The sequence below is a fragment of the Schistocerca cancellata genome, chromosome 2, assembly GCF_023864275.1.
Source record: "Schistocerca cancellata isolate TAMUIC-IGC-003103 chromosome 2, iqSchCanc2.1, whole genome shotgun sequence".
Taxonomy (NCBI): domain Eukaryota; kingdom Metazoa; phylum Arthropoda; class Insecta; order Orthoptera; family Acrididae; genus Schistocerca; species Schistocerca cancellata.
In genome coordinates this window covers 1,002,271,029-1,002,295,705 of record NC_064627.1, presented here as the reverse complement: position 1 = coordinate 1,002,295,705, position 24,677 = coordinate 1,002,271,029, and the positions used below count along the sequence as shown (strand labels likewise).

The 24,677-nt window shown below is 43.3% G+C and overlaps 1 protein-coding gene across 1 annotated transcript in view; it reads left to right on the top strand.

Moving 5' to 3' along the window:
* Positions 1 to 24,677, top strand: part of LOC126160506 (uncharacterized) — a 219,525-nt gene that overhangs the window by 110,614 nt on the left and 84,234 nt on the right. The gene's annotated exons all lie outside the window — the stretch shown is intronic.

The following is a 24,677-nucleotide window of genomic DNA, read 5'->3' as shown; positions in this document are numbered from 1 at the left end:
ACATCCTTCTGAATCTGCTTAGTGTATTCATCTCTTGGTCTCCCTCTACGATTTTTACCCTCCACGCTGCCCTCCAATACTAAACTGGTGATCCCTCTATGCCTCACAACATGTCCTACCAACCGATCCCTTCTTCTAGTCAAGTTGTGCCACAAACTCCTCTTCTCCCCAATTCTATTCAATACCTCCTCATTAGTTATGTGATCTACCCATCTAATCTTCAGCATTCTTCTGTAGCACCACATTTCGAAAGCTTCTATTTTCTTCTTGTCCAAACTATTTATCGTCCGCGTTTCACTTCCATACATGGCTACACTCCATACAAATACTTTCAGAAACGACTTCCTGACACTTAAATCTATACTTGATGTTAATAGATTTCTCTTCTTCAGAAACGCTTTCCTTGCCATTGCCAGTCTACATTTTATATCCTCTCTACTTCGACCATCATCAGTTATTTTGCTCCCCAAATGGCAAAACTCCTCTACTACTTTCAGTGTCTCATTTCCTAATCTAATTCTCTCAGCCTCACCCGATTTAGTTCGACTTCTAGGAGGCATATGGTTAGCAAAAGAAAGATTTTGTTGAAGAGCAAACAATGTATTTAGCAGATTTTATCTTATTCCTGTGACATCCAGTTCCAAAAATTATATAGTCGTCAATAATTCCACTACCCAAACATTACCAACTACATTCATCCTCATTTTACAATGCATGTCCTACCAACACTTACTCTCCGCGAAGGACTCATGTCCAAGCCGTCCGTTCATTAACTGCTAACTGCTAGTCCGTCCAACCATAGAGTCTCTTACCGAGGGCGCAGAGCGCTGTCAGCGATGTTAATACAGTCTACAGGGCTGCCAACATACAAACATATAAACAGACTGCTTACAAAATGAATGTTGGACTCGCGAGCCCTGTCAGCACCAAACCAACATGAAAGAGGCTCCATAATTTGGGAACTGCCTGGCGAGCTGGTATTCCAAGTCCACACATCAGCGATGCAAAAGCCCTTAACAGGAAAACGTGATTTTGAAGCTATGAAACCTGGACTGCAGAGCCATGGAAGGAGCTCATTTAGTCGGATGATTTTTATATCGCACTGTTTTCCAGCTTCTGATTGGCTTTACGTCCAAAGAGCGAAACATGGTGGGTGTTCGGTGGGGGTCTGGGCAGTTATATCGTGGTATTCCATGATCCCCTTAGATACTCTCCAAAGTCGCATTACTTTCAAGGATTACGTCGCGTCTCCCCAGGCCACCTACGTCACCAGATCTCAGTGTTACTGAGCGTTTGTCGTCCACCGTGGAATGATGGATGCATGATCGTTAACTACCTCCATCACCATTCCTCGAACTTGCTACTATTTTCAGGAAGAATGATACAAGATTCCCTCGAAAACCATAAAGAAACTATATTTATCCATTCCGATACGACTGAAGCCGTTGTGAATGCCAAAGGTTTTCGTACACTGCATTAGTCATGGTAATGTGTTGAGTTTCTGGTGTTTTCCTATTTTCGTCCAGCCCCTGTAACTGTTGTCAGTTGCACTGCAGGTATCGCCTGATGACGACCCTGAGGTCACAGATACCAGAGGAATAAAGAAATTTCATCAGCAGCAGCGGTGCAGAAAAATTGTATGATTTATAAATTTTTCAATAGCTATGGAGTATAAAAGGCATGAGAATGCGAAGCAGCTTCGCTGAACATCTAGACATATTCGTTCATTACGACGAATGCAATATCTCCTTTCACCTACCTAGTGTAGCGCAGATTCGTCTTCGCCGTTCACGTCGCCTTCTGTAGTACTTCGGAAAAGGCTCTGGTGCCCGCATTGATTGCTGTACTTAGAAGCTCGCGGTAGGCACAGGGATAAGCGCTGTACCATTCGATCTTGTCTGAAAATAAAGAGGGTATATCACAGTAAGACAAACAAAGAGATGCGTTTCATACTAACGTTAACATGATTACAGGAGGGTAGCTTCTAGACAATTCAGCACATGTGATTCGCTGCGGATTCACACAACATGTGAATATTGGCCACAAAAATACCAGTTCAGTTGACATGCGATGCAGTATTTAAGTATCATGACCAACGTAAATAATCGAAATACCGAGGATCACTCACAAAGTAACTATCGAATTTCCATGAAACTGCTGAATAGCCCACCACAGAGTTTTGCCAAGTTTCTTTTTTTTTAGGATGCATGCATGCATGTATTCTGATTCTCATCTCCTTTGTACGTTGTTACACAAAACCCAGCATGCTATAGGAAAGATGTTGCAGAAAGGTCCATAATACCACACCAGACTCTTGCTTTCGTAACTGCACCCTGTTCCGTGGTCTCCGCACGATTTGGGTGTTCTTGATGCTGCTCCTTTGGCGCAGCTAGCTTCGGGCTGTTTTAACATCAAAAGCTCAACGAGTTACTGTCGTGGTAGCGCTTCTGTCGTCATTCGCACCAGTACTCCCCAATATTCAGCTATTCCGATCTACGAGGTTTGGTTTTCACCCAGTACTACAGCATGCAATCCTTAATTTACTGACTTAGAAGTCTAGGGATCGACAGGGGAGTTTTGCTATTTGGGGAGCAAAATAACTGATGATGGTCGAAGTAGAGAGGATATAAAATGTAGACTGGCAGTGGAAAGGAAAGCATTTCTGAAGAAGAGAAATTTGTTAACATCGAGTATAGATTTAAGTGTCAGGAAGTCGTTTCTGAAAGTATTTGTATGGAGTGTAGCTACGTATGGAAGTGAAACATGGACGATAAATAGTTTAGACAAGAAGAGAATAGAAGCTTTCGAAATGTGGTGCTACAGAAGAATGCTGAAGATTAGATGGGTAGATCACATAACTAATGAGGAGGTATTGAAAAGAATTCGGGAGATGAGCAGTTTGTGGTACAACTTGACAAGAAGAAGGGACCCGTTGGTAGGACATGTTCTGAGGCATCAAGGGATCACAAATTTAGCATTGTAGGGCAGCGTGGAGGGTAAAAATCGTAGAGGGAGACCAAGAGATGAATACACTAAGCAGATTCAGAAGGATGTAGGCTGCAGTTGGTACTGGGAGATGCAGAAGCTTGCACAGGATAGAGTAGCGTGGAGAGCTGCATCAAACCAGACTCAGGACTGAAGACCAAAACAACAACAACAACAGAAATTCAACCCCTAAGAGAGTGCAATAGGGGATGAAAATTTTTGAGAATATATTTCGGTACATTGAAAATATGTTAAAGCGTAATTTAGGATAATTGGCATTTCACTTCTCGGCTAGGCATAAAGAAATTACATCTACATGGATACTCTGCAAATCACATTTAAGTGCCTTCACAATTCTCTATTATTCCAATCTCGTGTAGCGCGCGGAAGGAATGAACACCTATATCTTTCCGTACGAGCTCTGATTTCCCTTATTTTATCGAGGTTATCTTTCCGCCCTATGTAGGTCGGTGTCAACAAAATATTTTCGCATTCGGAGGAGAAAGTTGGTGATTGGAATTTCGTTAGAAGATTCCGTCGCAACAAAAAACGCCTTTCTTTTAATGATTTCCAGCCCAAATCCTGTATCATTCCGTGACACTCTCCCATATTTCGCGATAGTGCAAAACGTGCTGCCTTTCTTTGAACTTTTTCGATGTACTCCGTCAGTCCTACCTGGTAAGATTCCCACACCGCGCAGCAGTATTCTAAAAGGGGACGGACAAGTGTAGTGTAAGCAGTCTCCTTAGTAGGTCTGTTACATTTTCTAAGTGTCCTGCCAATAAAACGCAGTATTAATTGGCCATCCCCACAACATTTTCTATGTGTTCTTTCCAATTTAAGTTGTTCGTAATTGTAACACCTACGTATTTAGTTGAACATACGGCTTTTAGATTAGACTGATTTATCGTGTAACCGAAGTTTAACGAGCTCCTTTTGGCACTCATGTGGATGACCTCACACTTTTCGTTATTTAGGGTCAACTGCCACTTTCATTTTTTCTAAATCATTTTGCAGTTTGTTTTGATCGTCTGATGACTTTATTAGTCGATAAACGACAGCGACATCTGCAAACAACCGAAGACGGCTGCTCAGATTGTCTCCCAAATCGGTTATTTTCAGTGGATATTAGTTGTTAAGGAAATATATCCACAAGACGGCAAAAAGTATAACTTCTGGTCAGAACAACATTCTGAAAAGACGGCCTTAATTAGCCTAAACAAGCTTAGAATGTGTTGAAGTTTTTGAACAACATAAAAATTCGATTAAATAAAAACAAAAAAATAATCTCTGCAGGCCACATATTCGACGGGAGGAAGCAGCAGTCGCTAAGCTAGTTTTGTATAAAGATGAATCAGAGAATTCATACTAATTTTGATGTAATAACGATGTAAAGTGCAGCAGCGTTTGAAAAATGTTCAATATTAGCAATGTTAAATACTGCTTTTGCCTAGTCTGCCTTGAGTGATTTGTTTAAAGTGGTATCAGTGTTTTAAAGAAGGCTGTGAAGTCACTGAAAATGCCAGCGCACCATGGACTTCCTAGCACATCATCAATCAAGTGAAAGAAATGATTATGAACAACCTCCGAGTCATAGTCTCAGTAGTCACTGATGACGTTGCTTTACCAGCTGGCTCAGGCCACGAAGGGTTTCGGGATGCTTTATGTATGAAACGTGTGACAGGGAAGTTAGGTAAAAATTTGTAGAATTACGAACCAAAACGCCCAACTGTCCAAGTGAAAGCATTCTACATCGCAAAGACCACAGAAGCTCGATAAAAGCTGTCACATGTGAAGCTTATGCTCACTGTATTCCTTAGTTTTAACGAAATAACGCACAACGGGTTCTTGCTACAACGTCGAACGATCAGTAAGGAGTATTACAACTTCAACGCCGATTGCGTGAAGAGGTTCGAATAACATGCTCGGATTTGTGGCTTTAGCAATTCGATTACGCACCCAGGTCACACCTCGTTGCTTGTCGTGAATTTTTTAACTGTAATGATACTCAAGTCTCCACATTCACCAGACATGTCCCCATGAAACTTTTTTTCTGTTTCAGAAAATAAAGAAAATCGTAAAGAGCCGTTATTTCAGAAGCATAGTCATTAAAAACTAGTCGCTGATAGAGCTAAAGGTTATACGGAAGATCGAGTTCCAGAAGGGTTTAGGGGCTTGAAAAAAGTGTATAATTTACCAACACTTCCTCTAGTCCCTCGAAGTTTCTCGGTATCCTTTTCTGTACATAGTGCACCGGTAATTTGGGCTAGATTGAGTAAGTTTATGTTAGCTTATATAAAATTTTCTAGACTGCCATATTGGTCACCTGCATTGAAATCTAAGAAAACGGTGTTCCAAAGATAACTTCTGTCGAAGAACACACGTAATCTCTATAAATATGGAAATATTTGAGTTACACGATAAAATTAAATGCATTTTATAAGTAGAAACTAATTGCACAATAAATTCCTCTCTAGCGTCCAAAACCAATATTGAAAGCATAAACATCGACTGGTGGGCACCTATTTCTTGCGTATAAACTCTGCTTGTGTTTATCGTCTCAGTTCTAGTTTGAGACACTCTGACTCTTCCATTGCTTACGCGGCTTAGCCATGAGACTTCTACCACCTCTCAAAGAAATCTCATTGCGGTTATTTGAATTCTGCTTCTGTCTTTAGATGTCGTGTTCCGTGTCTCACTACCACAGGTTTTTGTTTGTAATGTCATGATTAAATCTACTTAATTTATATCAGAAGACTGCAAGATTTAATTACACTTGAGGATCAAATGGAAAAAACCTTAAAAAACGAAGTCAGTCAATACACACAAGTAAATGCTGATAAGTGGTTTAAAAGACCGATTTTCAAGGAAAAAGATGAACCAGACGACCAACTAAGAGTTTTTTGCATTAACAGAAGCCGCAACAGACCTTAATGCCATATGCTTGTGCTTGGTGGGACGAGAAGGTAAAGAAGAAGAAGAAGAAGAAGAAACTTCTCAGTCTCTGGAAGCTCGCTGGTCTTTCTACCAAAAAAATTCGAAGTGGCAACAAGATTCACACATAGAACCCCTGCGCCTATAGCCAGCCACACTATGAAGTAGAAACCACGGTACCATTCGTGACAAACTGATTGTCATTGCACAGTTTGTGCTGCTTAAATGAATGAAACATTCCTGTATATTGCATCTGAAACATGACTACGCAAGTATAAAGAAAAGTGTCGGAAAACATTTTTTGTCCAATTCTCTTTGTGAGATTTTTCTATGCGCTAAGTTTGTAGCGGATGTCCTGACACGTCTCACTCAAGTTACTGTCAACAACCACCGCAAAATTACTTTGGTGAGGTGTTTCTGATGGTAAGGAGCAAATCATATTTGTCAAATCCAGTAGTGCATTGCTACTAGACATGTGCGCAGGCTTACACATTTGAGAAAAGACGCTGCATTTTAAGAACTCAATCTCTACCTCGAACTCTTGCCTTGTGAGAGCTGTGTGTCCAGGTTTGAATCCATGTCCAGCACACGGTTTTAATCTGTCAGATTTTTCACATTAGCGCACCTTCCAAAGTAGAATGAAAGATTCGGTTCGGTAGATAGGCAATTTTTCAACGCAAGAAACGATTGCATTACATTTACGTTACTAAATTTATGCAAACATCGAGGGTTGCATAAGAGATTTTAGAAAATCTTGCTTTAAACCTGATGATTTAAGCTTTACCAACAAGTTTCATATTGCTGGTTCCAGTGGGCCAGCCGTAGTGACCTCGTTTGTCGCATCCGTCACTCAGCATTTCGCAAATCCGTTCACTGATTAATAAAATTGTTCGCGAGACACAGCCCAGGAGGCCTTGCAGTGCTTAATGATTCGTAGCAATAATGAAAAACTTCTTTCCTCCTTTATCGCTAATCAATGCCTGACTGAACTCGGGGCTATAAGGCGACTTGTAAATTTCTCGCGCTTCTTCCGCGTTCATCATCCAGAAACGATACACAACAAAATAGAAAGATAAACAAAGAGAAAGAAAAAGCAGGATTTCGTATGGACACACCAGGACAAACGCAAATGTTAGCCAAGCCTGCAGGTGGCGCTGTTCTACACTACTGGCCATTTAACTTGCTACATCACGAAGATGACGTGCTACACACGCGAAATTTAACCGACAAGAAGAAGATGCTGTGATATGCAAATGATTAGCTTTTCAGAGCATTCACACAAGGCTGGCGCCGGTGGCGACACCTACAACGTGCTGACATGAGGAACGCTTACAACCGATTTCTCATACACAAACAGCAGTTGACTGGCGTTGCCTGGCGAAACGTTGTTGTGATGCCTCGTGTAAGGAGGAGAAATGCGTACCATCACGTTTCCGACTTTGATAAAGGTCGGATTGTAGCCATCGCAATTGCGGTTTATACTATCGCGACATTGCTGCTCGCGTTGGTCAAGGTCCAATGACTGTTAGCAGAATATGTAATCGGTGGGTTCAGGAGAGTAATACGGAACGCCGTGCTGGATCCCAACGGTCTCGTATCACTTGCACTCGAGATGACAGGCATGTTATCTGCATGGCTGTAACGGATCGTGCAGCTACGTCTCGATTCCTGAGTCAACAGATGGGGACGTTTGCAAGACAACACTCATCTGCACGAACAGTTCGACGACGTTTGCAGCAGCATCGACTATCAGCTCGGAGAGCGTGGCTGCGGTTACCTTTGACGCTGCATCACAGACAGGAGCGCCTGCAATGGTGTACTCAATGACGAACCTGGGTGCACGAATGGCAAAACGTCATTTCTTCGGATGAATCCAGGTTCTGTTTACAGCATCATGATGGTCGCATCCGTGTTTGGCGACATCGCAATGAACGCACATTGGAAGCGTGTATTCGTCATCGCCATACTGGCGTAACACCCGGCGTGATGGTATGGGGTGCCATTGGTTACCCGTCTCGGTCACCTCTCGTTCGCACTGACGGCACTTTGAACAGTGGACGTTACATTTCAGATGCGTTACGACCCGTGGCTCTACCCTTCATTCGATCCCTGCGAAATCCTACATTTCAGCAGGATAATGCACGACCGCATGTTGCAGGTCCTGTATGGGCCTTTCTGGATACAGAAAGGCCAGCACATTCTCCAGATCTCTCACCAACTGAAAACGTCTGGTCGATGGTGGCCGAGCAACTGGCTCGTCACAATACACAAGTCACTACTCTTGATGAACTGTGGTATCGTGTTGAAGCTGCATGGGCAGCTGTACCTGTACACTCCATCCAAGCCCTGTTTGACTCAATGCCCAGGCGTATCAAGGCCGTTATTACGGCCAAAGGTGGTTGTTCTATGTACTGATTTCTCACGATCTATGCACCGAAATTGAGTGAAAATGTAATCACATGTCAGTTCTAGTATAGTATATTTGTCCAATGAATACCCGTTTATCATCTGCATTTCTTCTTGGTGTAGCAATTTTAATGGCCAGTAGTGTACCTGACAACGAAACGCACCTGTGGAAAGTCCTCAATTAATTGCAAGAGTACGTCGCGGTCAGAACAGTGTAGATGTGAGTGAATTACGAGGAAGCTAAGTGAATCTTAAGGTGGGAATATTGTTGTTACTCGTATGGTAGGCGCTGCCGTAACCAGGGGAGCCGAAGTGTGCTCGATGATGATCTTGGCACCCTTATTTTGGTGTTCCATAGGCCCCATGATTTCTCTGTAAGGTCGCATTTCTACCAACGATTATGTGACCATTTTGGCTGATCAGATTCCTTGGTATAATGTTTCTTATCCAATGGTGAGGCTGTGTTCCAAATCGCCGGATCATGTGTTGACACAGCTTGCATCGTCCAGAAATGGTTTTGTGAACACGAGGATGAATTGCCGCCCCACCCGTGGGCCACCACAGTCTCGATATCTCAGCATCATTGGGCCTTTGTTGTTAATATGGGGAGAGCGGTGCTTGTTTGCTATCAACCTCCATCATCGTTACCTGATTTTCTCACCATTTTGCAGGAACAGTGGTTTAAGATCCCCTTGAAAACGGCAGAGGAACTGTATTTATCCATTCCGAGACGGTTGGAAGCTGTTTTGAATGCCAAAGGTTTGTCTATAGTCTACAACGTATTTAGCATGGTAATGTGTTGGGTTTCCGGTGTTCCCATATTTTTGTTCAACCCCTGTGTGTTCGATAGGCACTCATAAACATTAAGTGAGAGGCAAAAAGTGTGCACGTTTTACTTTTTTATAGTTAGCACTCCACTATGCTACATACTTTAACTCCGAGTTTTAGGCCAGTTGGCCGTAGAAGTACAAGAGGTACAGAGGTATTAGAAACGGAGGGAGACGGTTGGAATGCTGTCGATGGAATACATTTAATTCACAACGACTTTGTCAGCGACTGGCGTATACACTACTGGCCATTAAAATTGCTACACCAAGAAGAAATGCAGATGATAAACGGGTATTCATTGTACAAATATATTATACTAGAACTGACATGTGATTACATTTTCAAGCAATTTGGGTGCACAGATCCTGAGAAATCAGAACCCAGAACAACCACCTCTGGCCGTAATAACGGCCTTGATACGCCTGGGCATTGAGTCAAACAGAGCTTGTATGGCGTGTACAGGTACAGCTGTCCATGCAGCTTCAACACAACACCACAGTTCATCAAGAGTAGGGACTTGCGTATTGTGACGAGCCAGTTGCTCGGCCACCATTGACCAGACGTTTTCAGTTGGTGAGAGATCTGGAGAATGTGCTGGCCAGGGCAGCAGTTGAACATTTCCTGTATCCAGAAAGGCCCGTACAGGACCTGCAACATGCGGTCGTGCATTATCCTGCTGAAATGTAAGATTCGCAGGGATCGAATGAAGGGTAAAGCTAGGGGTCGTAACACATCTGAAATGTAACGTCCACTGTTCAAAGTAGCGTCAATGCGAACAAGATGTGACTGCGACGTGTAACCAATGGCACCTCATACCATCACGCCGGGTAATACGCCTGTATGGCGATGACGAATACACGCTTCCAATGTGCGTTCACAGCGATATCGCCAAACACGGATGCGACCATCATCATGCTGTAAACAGAACCTGGATTCATCTGAAAAAATGACGTTTTGCCATTCGTGCACCCAGGTTCGTCGTTGAGTACGCCATCGCAGGCGCTACTGTCTGTGATGCAGCGTCAAGGGTAACCGCAGCCATGGTCTCCGAGCTGATAGTCCATGTTCGTGCAGATGGTTGTTGTCTTGCAAACGTCCCCGTCTGTTGACTCAGGGATCGAGACGTGGCTTTACGATCCGTTACAGCCATGCGTATAAGATGCCTGTCATCTCGACTGCTAGCGATACGAGGCCGTTGGGATCCAGCACGGCGTTCCGTATTACCCTTCTGAACCCGCCGATTCCGTATTCTGCTAACAGTTATTGGATCTCGACCAGCGCGAGCAGCAATGTCGCGATACGATAAACCGCAATCGCGATAGGCTACAGTCCGACCTTTATCAAAGTCGGAAACGTGATGGTACGCATTTCTCCTCCTTACACGAGGCATCACATCAACGTTTCACCAGGCAACGCCGGGCAACTGCTGTTTGTGTATGAGAAATCGGTTGGAAACTTTCCTCATGTCAGCACGTTGTAGGTGTCGCCACCGGCGCCAACCTTTTGTGAATGCTCTGAAAAGGTAATCATTTGCATATCACAGCATCTTCGTCTTGTCGGTTAAATTTCGCGTGTGTAGCACGTCATCTTCGTGATGTAGCAATTTTAATGGCCAGTAGGGTAGTTTGCAGCATCCCTCGGCTCCTATACATACCGATAATAATTCTTGACCCGTATGGTCATTAAACACATATTTACACGCAAACCGATCAGTGACGCGAACTCTAGTTGAAAGGTGGATATGCTGAGAAAGCCTATTTTACATGTAATTACTTCAGAATAATTCTTTAGCCTCAGCCTAGGCTCATTCCTGCCCATTTGTCCCTTAATATGTCCTTACAGTGGCTAGCACGTTGTGTACAGTGGATTTTGCAGGTGTAGACGAATGTAATATAAAACCATCTCTTTTACCCACGCTCTTATCGTAAATATTTTTGTATGGGTACTAAGTTCCCGGAAAGAATAATCCAACCTCCAAATAGAACATGAACCGATACTGAAGCCACGTGTCGGCAACCTCCGTAGGAAAAGCCAGAAAGAGGAAAAGGAAGTTGTGTTATAGGAACAAAAACTCAAGGTGCTGTGTAGGAAATATGCAAACATTGTTCGATGGCGTGGAACTGTAATGAATGCAGCAGACACCAACAAAATCCCAGGCAACCTTCTGAATACAGTCTCATGAAGAGCTGATAAATTGCGCAGTTGTTTACTGAACCCCTGCAATAGCTTGCGGAAGAGAGGCCTTTATCTGCGGGCAACTTTTCCTCGTCAGATACACCGCACGACCACCAGTCGGCCACGAGGAAACAACCAGCGCTAAGTGTTGATAAACAAGCGCGCGTGTTTGTACCGATAAAGTTTCTACGACGGGAGTCCTGCTAGGGAATCAGATAGCACAAGGAAGTAGATAGACGCCACCGAAGAAGCAATTAAAAGGGTGTGGCGTGCATTATGTAGATACTGTGTGCGGTTACGAATAGAACTTGCACTCAGCTCCTGACTTCTACGCTGCAGATATTTTTAGCTGGTAGATCATATTGCTGGAGGTGGAACAAAGTGACATCGCCAGTGTTGCGTTGAAAACGGTAGCAGAGGTGTGACGTACAGATCTATTTATGTTAGTAAAATTTATATTAATAAAAAACCTCAAGAGTTTTCACATAAAATATTTCGAGGCATTACTTTTCAGCATGTCCGTGGAAAGGCTGGAACTGAATAAAAATTATTTTAAAATATAGAAATGTGTTTGTTCTACAATACATCTTTCTCAAGAGTTTGTATCGTTGCGTTCCGCTGTATTGTAATTATTGACCAAACTACACATTTTCACGTCGAAGACGACTAAGATGAGAATGTACAAAAATGGAGAAACTTTTATTTTGCGAAATACACTGCCTGACAATAAAACAGAAGCACCCGGAAGACACTGGCGGATGTCAATGTAAGGATTTCAATATTCATGCAGCAACAAAAATTTTTGATCATTTCCCCATCAACATAAAATGTCTGACAGGTAGCAAAACAAGTTTTAAATCTAACTTAAAATCTTTTGTGCTGGACGACTTCTTCTGTTCCATTGACAAATTTCTACTTAAACGCTGCCAAACAGAGAAAAAGGAAATATTATTTCTAAGTGAAGTTGCATGAGTAGGCTCATTAATGTTAACACAAATCATGAATAAATATCCTGTAAAATGACACTCTCCATATTTTGATAAATGAACCGTTCAGGTGATCTGTGGAACATGTTAACTAACTAACTAGCGCCGGCCGGGGTGGCCGAGCGGTTCTAGGTGCTACAGTCTGGAGCCGCGCGACCCCTACGGTCGTAGGTTCGAATCTTGCCTCGGGCATGGATGTGTCTGATGTCCTTAGGTTAGTTAGGTTTAAGTAGTTCTACGTTCTAGGGGACTGATGACCTCAGCAGTTAAGTCCCATAGTACTCAGAGCCATTTGAACGATCTGACTAACTACCGTCGTACACATACGTGCCATCAGCGAGTATGTTAAGTGATTTAGAGTTACAGCTCTCTGTGACAGGTGGAACAGCCACCAGAGTGCACTAATGTTGCGGTATCTAATGTTGTCACTAGGTCTGGCAGGGCATACAAGGGGTGTGGACAGCTTCTGATGTTGTGTGATCACCGTGCGGCGCCTCGTACACGTGTGAGACAGCGTTATCAGCACTTGAGAAAGTTGGAAAGGGCCCTCATTGTTGGTCACCATTTGGCTGGCTGGTCGAATCATACAATATCCATCTTTGTGGGACAATGAGATGTGACATCAGCCCGATACTGGAGTGTGTGGAAGGAATGTGAGGGCAGACTTACTCGTCATCAATGTTCCGGCTGACCATATTTGGCCACCACAAGGGAGGATTACTGTATTGTGCACCAGTCACGACGTAACTCTTTCTCAACTGCTATCAGAGAACGATCAGTGGAGTCCCTGCAACATTCTGGACCATCCGTCAGCATTCGTTGGACACTGGCTGCATATGGACTAGGGAATTACCATCCTGTGCATGGACTGCGGTTAACACCGCAACAGAAACAGCTGCATTTGGAGTGATGCCGTCACTGAGAAGCACGGACTACTGATGATTGGTATCATATTGTCCTCAGGGTTGAATCATGGTTATGCATCACTTGGATAACCACTGTCGGCTAGCATGGTGGCAAATCTGGATTGAGATACTATTTTTCCAATGTTTTGGAGAGGCATTGTGGTGATACTCCTGGCGTTACGATACTCCTGGCGTTACGGTGTGGGGAGCCATTGGTTGGTTGGCTAATTTGGGGGAGGAGACCAGACAGCGAGGTCAATCGGTCCCATCAGGTTAGGGAAGCATGGGGAAGGAAGTCGGCCGTGCCTTTTCAAAGGAACCATCGCGGCATTTGCCTGGAGCGATATAGGTTCAAAAATGGCTCTGAGCACTATGGGACTCAACTGCTGAGGTCATTAGTCCCCTAGAACTTAGAACTAGTTAAACCTAACTAACCTAAGGACATCACAAACATCCATGCCCGAGGCAGGATTCGAACCTGCGACCGTAGCGGTCTTGCGGTTCCAGACTGCAGCGCCTTTAACCGCACGGCCACTTCGGCCGGCTGAGCGATATAGGGAAGTCACAGAAAACCTAAATCAGGATGGCCGGACGCGGGTTTGAACCGTCATCCTCCAGAATGCGAGTCCAGTGTGCTAACCACTACGCCACTTCCCTCGGTGGGGAGCCATTGGGTATGACTTCAGGTCACGGGTGACAGTGATTAAGGGAACTCTGACGGCATATGTTGGGAAATCCTGCATCCTCATATGTTAACTCTCAAGCGTTCTGCCACTTTACAACAGAACAATCCTCGTCCACACAGCATGAATCTGTATGAACCGCCTGCGTGATGTTGATATATTCTTGTTAGCAGCAGGATCCCTAGATTTGTCCTCGATAGAACATGTTATCAACATCTGCATTATTCCTATCAGTTTGCCGGCCGGGGTGGCCGAGCGGTTCTAGGCGCTACGGTCTGGAACAGCGCGACCGCTACGGTCGCAGGTTCGAATCCTACCTCGGCCATGGTTGTCTGTGTGATGTCCTTAGGTTAGTTAGGTTTAAGTAGTTTTAAGTTCTAGAGGACTGATGACCTCAGAAGTTAAGTCCCATAGTGCTCAGAGCCATTTGCACCAATCTGTCAGCTTGTCTACGCAAAATCTGTGTCTCTCTAGCTCTTCCTCTTTCAGGCCGACCCGTTAATGTTCTTCTTCGAGGCATAGCCTAAACCAAACATAGTTTCCTTATAGGACGGGACGTTGTAGCAACTCAAGGTGAAGATACTGAAAATTAGGAACACTCTGAATTTTGTGGTGACGGCAGCAAACGAACACAGAGTTAGTTCCGTTTACCAAAGTAAGTGAAAAACGATGATAATAAACAATGTTTGTTGTCCACGACGGCTTCGTTACTACGTTTCGTTTTCCACTGTTGACAACATCAGTGGCATAGCAGTTGCTGCATTATAGCTGCCCAGTATGCGAGTGTCAATGCAGATGAACCATCTGCAACTTTTAAACATGAACGTCCCTTGAATGCAACTTCACGAAACCTTGTTACTTCCGTGTGTCGTTTCTACCATAACACCCGATCGTTACGGGTGATAGAAGTTGGTAGCAATGTCAGAGACTCGCGAACTTTTCCCTCATGTGTATATATCTACTTTCTTCTACCTCTCCTTATGGCTCTGCATACACATGATTTTTTCTTTTGTGTACATCTACGGTAAGCTTCCATTCAGTTTTCATTGGCCTCCTTGTATAATTAATGTTAAAAATCGGTACTTCAATATTCGATGCTCACGTATTGATATTATGGTAATTAAATGAAACAGATGCATTATCGTTGTGAATGTCCATGTTGCTATTACTTTCTCTACGCAAAAATTATGTCTGTCTAGCTCTTCGTCTTTCACCCTGACCTGTTAGCATTCTCCTTCTCGGCATACCCTAAAATAAATTTACTTTCACCATAAGTGAAGTCGGAAGACGTAGTTAGTCAAAATGAAGATATTAAATATTTGGAACTTACTTAAATTTTCTGGTAATGGCAGCAAATGACCACACAGTTACTATTATAGAAATGTAGGCGAAATAGTGACACCAATATACAATGTTACTTACAGACTTCGTTACTAAGCTATGTTGACTGTCACTGCTGGCAACATCATTGACCTAGCATTTGTCGCATTGTAGCTGCCCGATATGCATTATTTACTGCAAATGAACCATGCAAACATGAAAGCCCCACGAATGCGATTTGTTACTTTCGTGTGTCATTTCTATCACAGCACCTGATAGGTGTGCGGGGCAGAGGTTGGTAGCTCTTCAGTTTTCGATGTTGAGGTATTGGAGATTTTAATGTGTGATAATGTAACATCAGTGTAATGAATATGAAAGCCTCTACTTTCTTTTATCACTATTAAAGGCTACATACACATTATTTTTTGTTTGTGCACATCTGTGGCAGAGTACGTTGCGAATTATGTAAGGATTATTAGCAATTAATCATCCGCAGTTAATATTAAAAATCGGTACTTCAATTACTCGTGTTCATGTATTTATAGTATGATGCCCTCCGAACTAGTGAGGTTTCATTTCGTTTCCTCGTCGCCCTGTGGATACTTGAGTTTTTTTCACTTTTGTGGTGTATGTAGTACCGCATATGTTAACGGTTTAGCTTTTATCGAAGTAATATCTCATTTAAGACTCTTGAATCTGCTATTAATAAGTAGTTTTACAGATGAACGGCCTAGACTTGTGGAAGAAGATACACATATGGGTATTTTAAAATGACTTTTATCTGTTCGAGCTAGAGTATTTCTCTCAAAGATTCGGCACGAATTCAGGATTACCCACTCGTGTAAATACAAACCTTTTTCGATATTTAAAGAAAGTTTTCGACCTTAGCACAATTTTTATGAATGATGGAGCAGTTTTTTTCAGATAGTACTTCCTTATAGATAACTGCATCATCTGCAAAAAAGGCTGAGGCTACTGTTAATACCGTCTGCCTGGTCATTAACATGCGACATGAACATTAAGGACTGGAACACGCTTTCCTAGAGCATACCTGCACTCTGAATAATTCTCTGTCAAAGATAACATGCTGCGTCCTCTCTACCAATAAATCCCTCAACCTAGTCGCAAATTTCGTTTGATATCCCAAATGATCGTATTTTCGTTAGTAAGCAGGAGTTGGGTCCCTTGTGAATGCTGTTTCCGGAATCGCTGCTGGTAGGCGCTCGCTCTCGGGTTCGGCTGATTCTCGCTCTTTCAGCAGATCGTCAAAGGAAGTTAACGCGTTCGCCACATCGGTGCTTGGTTCGGTATGAACAGTACTGAGAACAATCACTTTGTGCTTTGCAGATTTTCACGCATGAACTACCTTTGATTTTACACGTAAATCGTATGAGCGATGGAGTAATCGGAGGAGAATGTAATAGAGGGCGGACGTAATGTCTTTCTATGACTACAAATATTTATTTCTAAGGAACTATTCTAGATACGGCTAACAGCTTCTTGCAAGTCGTAGCTTAACTCAAAAAGCTTTTTATGCACACACCTACAGATATCTATGACACTGCAGTGCCTGTGTTATTTACGATGCATAGCTCCTTCTCACATCGTAATTCAGAATAAGAAAAATGGCTTTGAGCACTATGGGACTTAACATCTATGGTCATCAATCCCCTAGAACTTAGAACTACTTAAACCTAACTAACCTAAGGACAGCACACAACACCCAGTTATCACGAGGCAGAGAAAATCCCTGACCCCGCCGGGAATCGAACCCGGGAACCCACGCGCGGGAAGCGAGAACGCTATCGCACGACCACGAGCTGCGGACTCACAATAAGAGACGCACTGCAGTATCGTATTTACATGCCGACACTGGGCAAGCGAATTTCAAGTAAAATGTTTTACCTGTACGGGAATATACGTGATGTGTCTTACCTGTACGGGAATATACGTGATGGATATACGGGTACAGGCTGAAGACGCATGGATGATGACATATGGAAGTTTGGGGCTGGCCGTGAGTCGCGATTGGATAGCCAAATGGTAGCCAGCACGGTAGCTCAGCGTGTTCGGTCAGAGGGCTTCGTGCCCTCTGTAATAGAAAAGTCCGCAGCTCATGGTTGTGCGGTAGCGTTCTTGCTTCCTGCGCCCGGGTTCGATTCCCGGCGGGGTCAGGGATTTTCTCTGCTTCGTGATGACTGGGTGTTGTGTGATGTCCTTAGGTTAGTTAGGTTTAAGTAGTTCTAAGTTCTAGGGGACTGATGACCGTAGATGTTAAGTCCCATAGTGCTCAGAGCCATTTTTTTTCTAATAGAAAAACTGAGTCAAAGAATCAACTATCAACTTGAACGGACGTCTTGTGACGTCCGCCCAGCCGCCCAGACCAAACGCAACGAACTATATAGAAATACAGAACAAAAAATAAATAAATAAATAAAGTGGTAAGGCGACCGCTCGCAATGAGCGGGAAATCCGGGCTCGAGTCTCCGTCCGGTAAAAATTTTCCTGTCGTCATTCCATTCTACAGCTGATGGTTGTCCATTTTTCGCAATTGCGAATACATTTAGTGAATTCCTAATGTCTGCATGGTCTATTTCAATGAGCCTACAATTACGGCACCAACGGCCTTGCCTCAGTGGTAACACCGGTCCCTGTCAGATCACCGAAGTTAAGCGCTGTCGGGCTGGGCTAGCACTTGGATGGGTGACTATCCGGCCTGCCGGGAACTGTTGGCAAGCGGGGCGTACTCTGGCCTTGTGAGGCAAACTGAGGAGCTACTTGATTGAGAAGTAGCGGCTCCAGTCTCGTAAACTGACAAAACGGCCGGGAGAGCGGTGTATTGACCACATGACCCTTCATATCCGCATCCAGTGAAGCCTGTGGTCTCAGGATGACACGGCGGCCGGTCGGTACCGTTGGGCTGTCCACGGCCTGTTCGGACGGAGTTTAGTTTAGTTTTACTATTACGGCAACGTTTTACCTGGACATGCTGGAACTTGAAATTGCACCCCAGGTACGAGAATTTAAACAATGAGTACAGTTTCAACAAAGTGGTGCACTGCAAATTTTTGTTCGCTAATTTTTCGATCAAACCTTTTCGGAAAGGTAGACCACATAGACGGTAAAACACAATGGCCATCGCGTTCATCAAACGTAACGTCTCTTAACCTTTTTGTGGGGTTGCCATAAGGATAAAGTGTTCAGTTGACCAGTTCACGATGGTGCAGACTCTTACAGCAGGAAAACGAGAAGCGGTAGAGGCGGTGACGGAAGAAATGTTGACAAAATCATGAAAAGAAATTGCGTATCACCCACATGATGAAATAGGAACAAACAGAGTAAATGTGGAAGTGCATTTGTAAAAGACTTTGCGATTTCAGCTACCATTTGCAACAAACGGCATAGCTGTATCCAACAAAGTTAGTTAGAAATAAATTTTTGTGATCAGGGCTACACTTTAGGCTCAACCTCTACAATGTAAGAGATGTTTCTGGGAGCCAAGACACCTAGAGCACAAGACGGAAAACAAATACTACTACTACTACTACTACTACTAATGATAATAACAATAATAATAATAATAATAAAGAAAGTGTCGAAGCACTAAATGTTCCAACTGAGGAAATGAAGAGGGAATAAACTACGTATTTACCTACGTGAGGCGGGACAGACTAAAGAGGGCAAAGGCCAGAGAATAGTCACTACGAAATAATACTCAAGTCTAGTATAACTGCCGCTGTGGAAACTTAAGAGTCCGTTTGTGATTTCTCCACCTGATATTGTCTGTCGATAGTTGGTGTTCTATTCCGGAATTAACTCCTCAATTGAACTGAGCAACGAGTGATATACCTGTAAAGTTTTGATTGGTTGGTTGGTACATTTGGGGGAGAGGACCAAATAGCAAGGTCATCGGTCCCAAGGATGAGGGAAGGAAGTCGGCCACGCATTTTCAAAGGAACCGTCCTGGCATTTGCCTGAAGAGAAAACCTAAATCAGGACGGCCGGACGCTGGATTGAACCGGCGTCCTCCCGAATGCGAGTTCAGTGTGCTAACCACAGCGCCACCTCGCTCGGCGCAAAGTTTTGGAATAAGGCTATACAGAAAGCTGAAGCTGCAATTAAGTTGTCAGTGCCCTGCCAAAAAAATGCTTCAAATTTCATACATCCTGCTATTACTTTCCCTACGCCACTTTGCTTCCTTCATCCACTAGGACTGCTCAGCAGATCCGATTAACTGGTGACAAAAACGGAGTGTACGACTAGTGCGCGCCTTGCGGCTATCTCCGATACTACCGTACGGGGGAGACGAACGAGTCGCAGACCGGTGAATGGGGCAGTCATTTGAGCGGAGTGTGGCTGCGGTTCGATCGGTTTGTCCGACAGCTTATCTACAGTGCTATCATAGATGGCGGTGAGGAAATGACTGAGGCTGCCATTTGAGGAAGGGCAGCGGGCGGACCACGTCACAAAGAGGTGCAGGTATGATGAATTTTACAGAGACACGAGCGCTTTACCCGATAATACTGTAGAATACTGCAACACATGTGTATATTTGTTTGTGTATGGGGTACATAGATAAATACAAAGTGTATAAATATCTTTTTGACGTGGTTACAAGGTTACTAACATTTTTCTGAATGATTCCATGCCGCCTGCAAGTGTCAATTTTTATTTTCTATACTCTTCCTCAGTTGTAAAATGGTTCAAATGGCTCTGAGCACTATGGGACTCAACTGCTGTGCTCATAAGTCCCCTAGAACTTAGAACTACTTAAGCCTAACTAACCTAAAGACACCACACACATCCATGCCCGAGGCAGGATTCGAACCTGCGACCGTAGCGGTCGCGCGGTTCCAGACTGGAGCGCCGAGAACCGCTCGGCCACTCCGGCCGGCTCCTCAGTTGTAGACTTAGGCCATTTTCAAGTAGATTGTTAGAATTTTTTTAAATGTAATCAACCATAGATATTGAGTATGTTATTTTTAGTTAAAGTTAAAAGCAATGATTAGGCTTCATTTGCTTGGCTTTGATGCATTTATACTATACTTTACCCCGTGCCTGATGGGGCAGTGATTTAATAATTTTCTTTGAATGTAGATCCAAAGCATCCACGAGTTTTTCAATGAGCCCATGGCGCCTGCAACTGTTAGTTTTTAGTTTATTTTCACTACCGTATTGCAGAATTTCTGCCGATATAGCATTTTTTTTTCACAAAAAAAGCCTTGTAATGGTGCACTTTAAAACGTCGAAACTCAGCAGTGGCACAAAAAACAAGATAAATATTAACAGTTGCCGATCGCATGAAAACATTAAAAAAAACATCAATGGAAACGTGTGGGCTCTTCGGGTGAATAACATTTTTGTTACACTAGGTCGATGGTCGTCTTCGCAAACGCCGTCATCGAGGTGAACGGATGCTCGAGACGTGCAGTGCGTTACTGACGCAGGCTGTTGGGAGCGGTATTATTCTATGGGAGACATTTTCCTGGGCTTGCATGGGACCTGTGCTAGTAATCGAAGACAAGCTGACAACTGCATGTTGTTATCAACGGAGAGACGTCTACAGACATTAAAGTAACCTCTGGCGTGCCACAGGGGAGTGTTATGGGACCATTGCTTTTCACAATATATATAAATGACCTCGTAGATAGTGTCGGAAGTTCCATGCGGCTTTTCGCGGATGATGCTGTAGTATACAGAGAAGTTGCAGCATTAGAAAATTGTAGCGAAATGCAGGAAGATCTGCAGCGGATAGGCACTTGGTGCAGGGAGTGGCAACTGACCCTTAACATAGACAAATGTAATGTATTGCGAATACATAGAAAGAAGGATCCTTTATTGTATGATTATATGATAGCGGAACAAACACTGGTAGCAGTTACTTCTGTAAAATATCTGGGAGTATGCGTGCGGAACGATTTGAAGTGGAATGATCATATAAAATTAATTGTTGGTAAGTCGGGTACCAGGTTGAGATTCATTGGGAGAGTCCTTAGAAAATGTAGTCCATCAACAAAGGAGGTGGCTTACAAAACACTCGTTCGACCTATACTTGAGTATTGCTCATCAGTGTGGGATCCGTACCAGATCGGGTTGACGGAGGAGATAGAGAAGATCCAAAGAAGAGCGGCGCGTTTCGTCACAGGGTTATTTGGTAAGCGTGATAGCGTTACGGAGATGTTTAACAAACTCAAGTGGCAGACTCTGCAAGAGAGGCGCTCTGCATCGCGGTGTAGCTTGCTCGCCAGGTTTCGAGAGGGTGCGTTTCTGGATGAGGTATCGAATATATTGCTTCCCCCTACTTATACCTCCCGAGGAGATCACGAATGTAAAATTAGAGAGATTAGAGCGCGCGCAGAGGCTTTCAGACAGTCGTTCTTCCCGCGAACCATACGCGACTGGAACAGGAAAGGGAGATAATGACAGTGGCACGTAAAGTGCCCTCCGCCACACACCGTTGGGTGGCTTGCGGAGTATAAATGTAGATGTAGAACTGCGAGCCACCTACATCTCTTCATGCTTGACGTCTTTCCCGTTGGCGGTGTCATATTTGAGCAATATAATTGTCCGTATCTCGGAGCCAGAACCGTGCTACAGTGGTTTGAGGAACATTGTAGTGAACTCTCGGCGACCAGATTTGCCTGATTTAAATCCTATGGAACCCATTTGGGTCGCTATCGGGCGCCATCACTGCATACGCAAATCAGCGGCCCGTTATTTATGGGAATTACATCTAATGCCACGTAACTGCACAATCCTACCAACAAAATCCCTGATATGCAGAATCAGTGACGTATTTTGTTCCAAGGACAGACAAACAAGCTATTAAGCAGGTGGTCATAATGTTTTGGCTCACGAGTGTATTACAGTTCCCGTCACAATGTTCGCTCGGAAAGTGGTTGATATTGGCCTGCATTCACTGACAGCAGAAATTTCTGTCGGATTTGTAAACGATTTTCGTTAACAAGGCGTGACACTCGTTCCCGTTTCCTGTCGATTAGGATGTTTTTATTATCACTGTTATTACGACATGTGTCATGTGGGACACCATTGTTTATAGACGCACTGGACAGTCGTCACTGATACAGCAATAAATTGTGCGGCTTGATTCACGGTGTGGTCACGAGCAAGTTCAGTCACGACAGCTATTTCTGCCATTCTGGCCCGTCTCCACCTAAATCCGCCTTAATATCCTACGGTCACATAGACACCATATCAGTGCCATGACTTACGTTAGTGTCGAGGATCAGTTTAACGTCAGTTCTGGTTCATTTACAGCGCTATAAAGTGCCACTTTCTGTACCGGATGTTTAAAAACAACGTATTCTATTTCCCTACATATTGGTCAAAACACGAAGAAAAGCTCCCATAATGAACGTCCGGAAACCAGTAACTGTCGGGTTATTGGCCAATCTATCCTCTCGTTGTTATCCATCAGTTACGTAGAAGTAGACACTAAAGGCTTTGCTGCATGTGGTTCGCAAGCATCTTGACACATTGTTACGCCTTCTTTGCAGTGAATCACACACTCTTCACATATACCTGGCTACATTCTGATTGCGTCGTATGCAAGATAATCTTTACACTAATGTCCCTGTACAAGAAACGCTTATAATCGCAGAAAAAAAATTTACGTCATTTTGAAAAAGATTTTTCAGATGAACAAATCACTGACTTCATGAATCTTATCATAGTCGTAGTCAAGTACAACTATTTTGAATTTAGTGAACAATTGTGCCAGCAATCCGCCGGTCTCACTGTGGGAAATCCCTTAGCTGGGATTCTTGCCGATATTTTCATCAACTCTCTAGAAGAAAAGTCTTTAACTGATTTTCAGCTACATCACTAGGCATTCTTTCCTATTTCAGATACGATGATGATACTTTAATCATCTACAAGGGACCCGCTGGTGGCATTGACCGTATTTTCAATCTCTTCAATGATCTTCGTGAGAAAATATCTTTCACCATCGAACTTGTAAACGAGGCCCACCAATTAAACTTTTTTGACTTGACGCTTACAATAGATGATAATAAAATCGTAAAGAAACATATAATGATCAGATCGTACCTGCGTCTTCTATTCATCCACAGTCTCATAAAAACGCCTTCTGTAATTCTGCTATTCACCGAGCTACTTCCATTCCACTTTAGAAAGGAAAGTTCAACGACGAAATCAATTTACTCAAAACCATAGCAGTTAATAACGAGTATAAACCTAGCATAGTAGATGGCATCCTTAAAAAGAAAACTACTAAAAGAGTTCCTACGCTCGGCACTTCTATCGCTGAATCCAACACGAAAAAATATTTCTCTATTCCTTTCGTGGGGCCCATCTCCTATCAGATCCAACGCCTTCTTCGTAATAAATACAACTGCATCGTTGCATTATCTACCAATAATAATTTGAAAAAAAAAAAACCTTCATTCATAATTTAAAATCGATTCGGTCCCCTTTAGAAAGGTCTAGCGTCTATAATTATAGGTCACGCGCCTAAAGCTATTTGCGATATCAACATTTTGCACACCGCAAAGAAAAGACGTAAATTAGATATTCTGGAAGAATTAGAGAATTTTAAACATCTTTCTCGAAATGATAGTCTCATTCTCAATGAACAACTGCAGTTGCGCAATAAAAATTTCTACAACGGTATAAAGCCGTTACTTGACATTTAATTTCGGGTCTCATTGTGCAGTTTACCGAAATGCTTTTTCCATCCAAGTTAATTTATAATTTTTCATTTATTATATGGTTTATTGGCTGTATTTCATGTTACATCGCTTTGTATAAGCTGTGTCATTCAGCCCTTCCTGTATTTTCTATAATGATGTTTTTATGCTTCAAACTGTACTTCTAAGCTCTGATGCAGACAAAATGTTACTTTTTCTGTCTTCGTTAAACAAAATATTGCTTTTTACATTATGCACTGAACAATATTCATTATAATTTTCGTCTGTCTATACTTGGATGTTAAGTAGCCAAGTTGTACCTGCGGCTAGTAGATGGCATTCTCGATGCAATGTCATGTTCACCAGCCCACACTTGTTAACACGGGCGCCTCAGTCCGTTGCAACCTGTGGCTGTACAGGTGCGAGCAGCCCATAGTGGCTCGCCTTCACACATTCCTTCTACATCTACATCCATACTCCGCAAGCCACATGACGGTGTGTGGCGAAGGGTACCTCTATCGGTTCTCTCTTCCATTCCAGTCTCATATTGTTCGTGGAAGGAAAGATTGTCGGTATGCCTCTGTGTGGGCTCTAATCTCTCTGATTTTACCCTCAGGATCTCTTCGCGAGATACACGTGAGCAATATACTGCTTGACTCCTCGGTGAAGGTATGTTCTCGAAACTTCAACAAAAGCCCGCACCGAGCTACTGAGCGTCTCTCTTGCAGAGTCTTCCACTGGAGTTTATCTATCATCTCCGTAACGCTTTCGCGATTGCTAAATGAT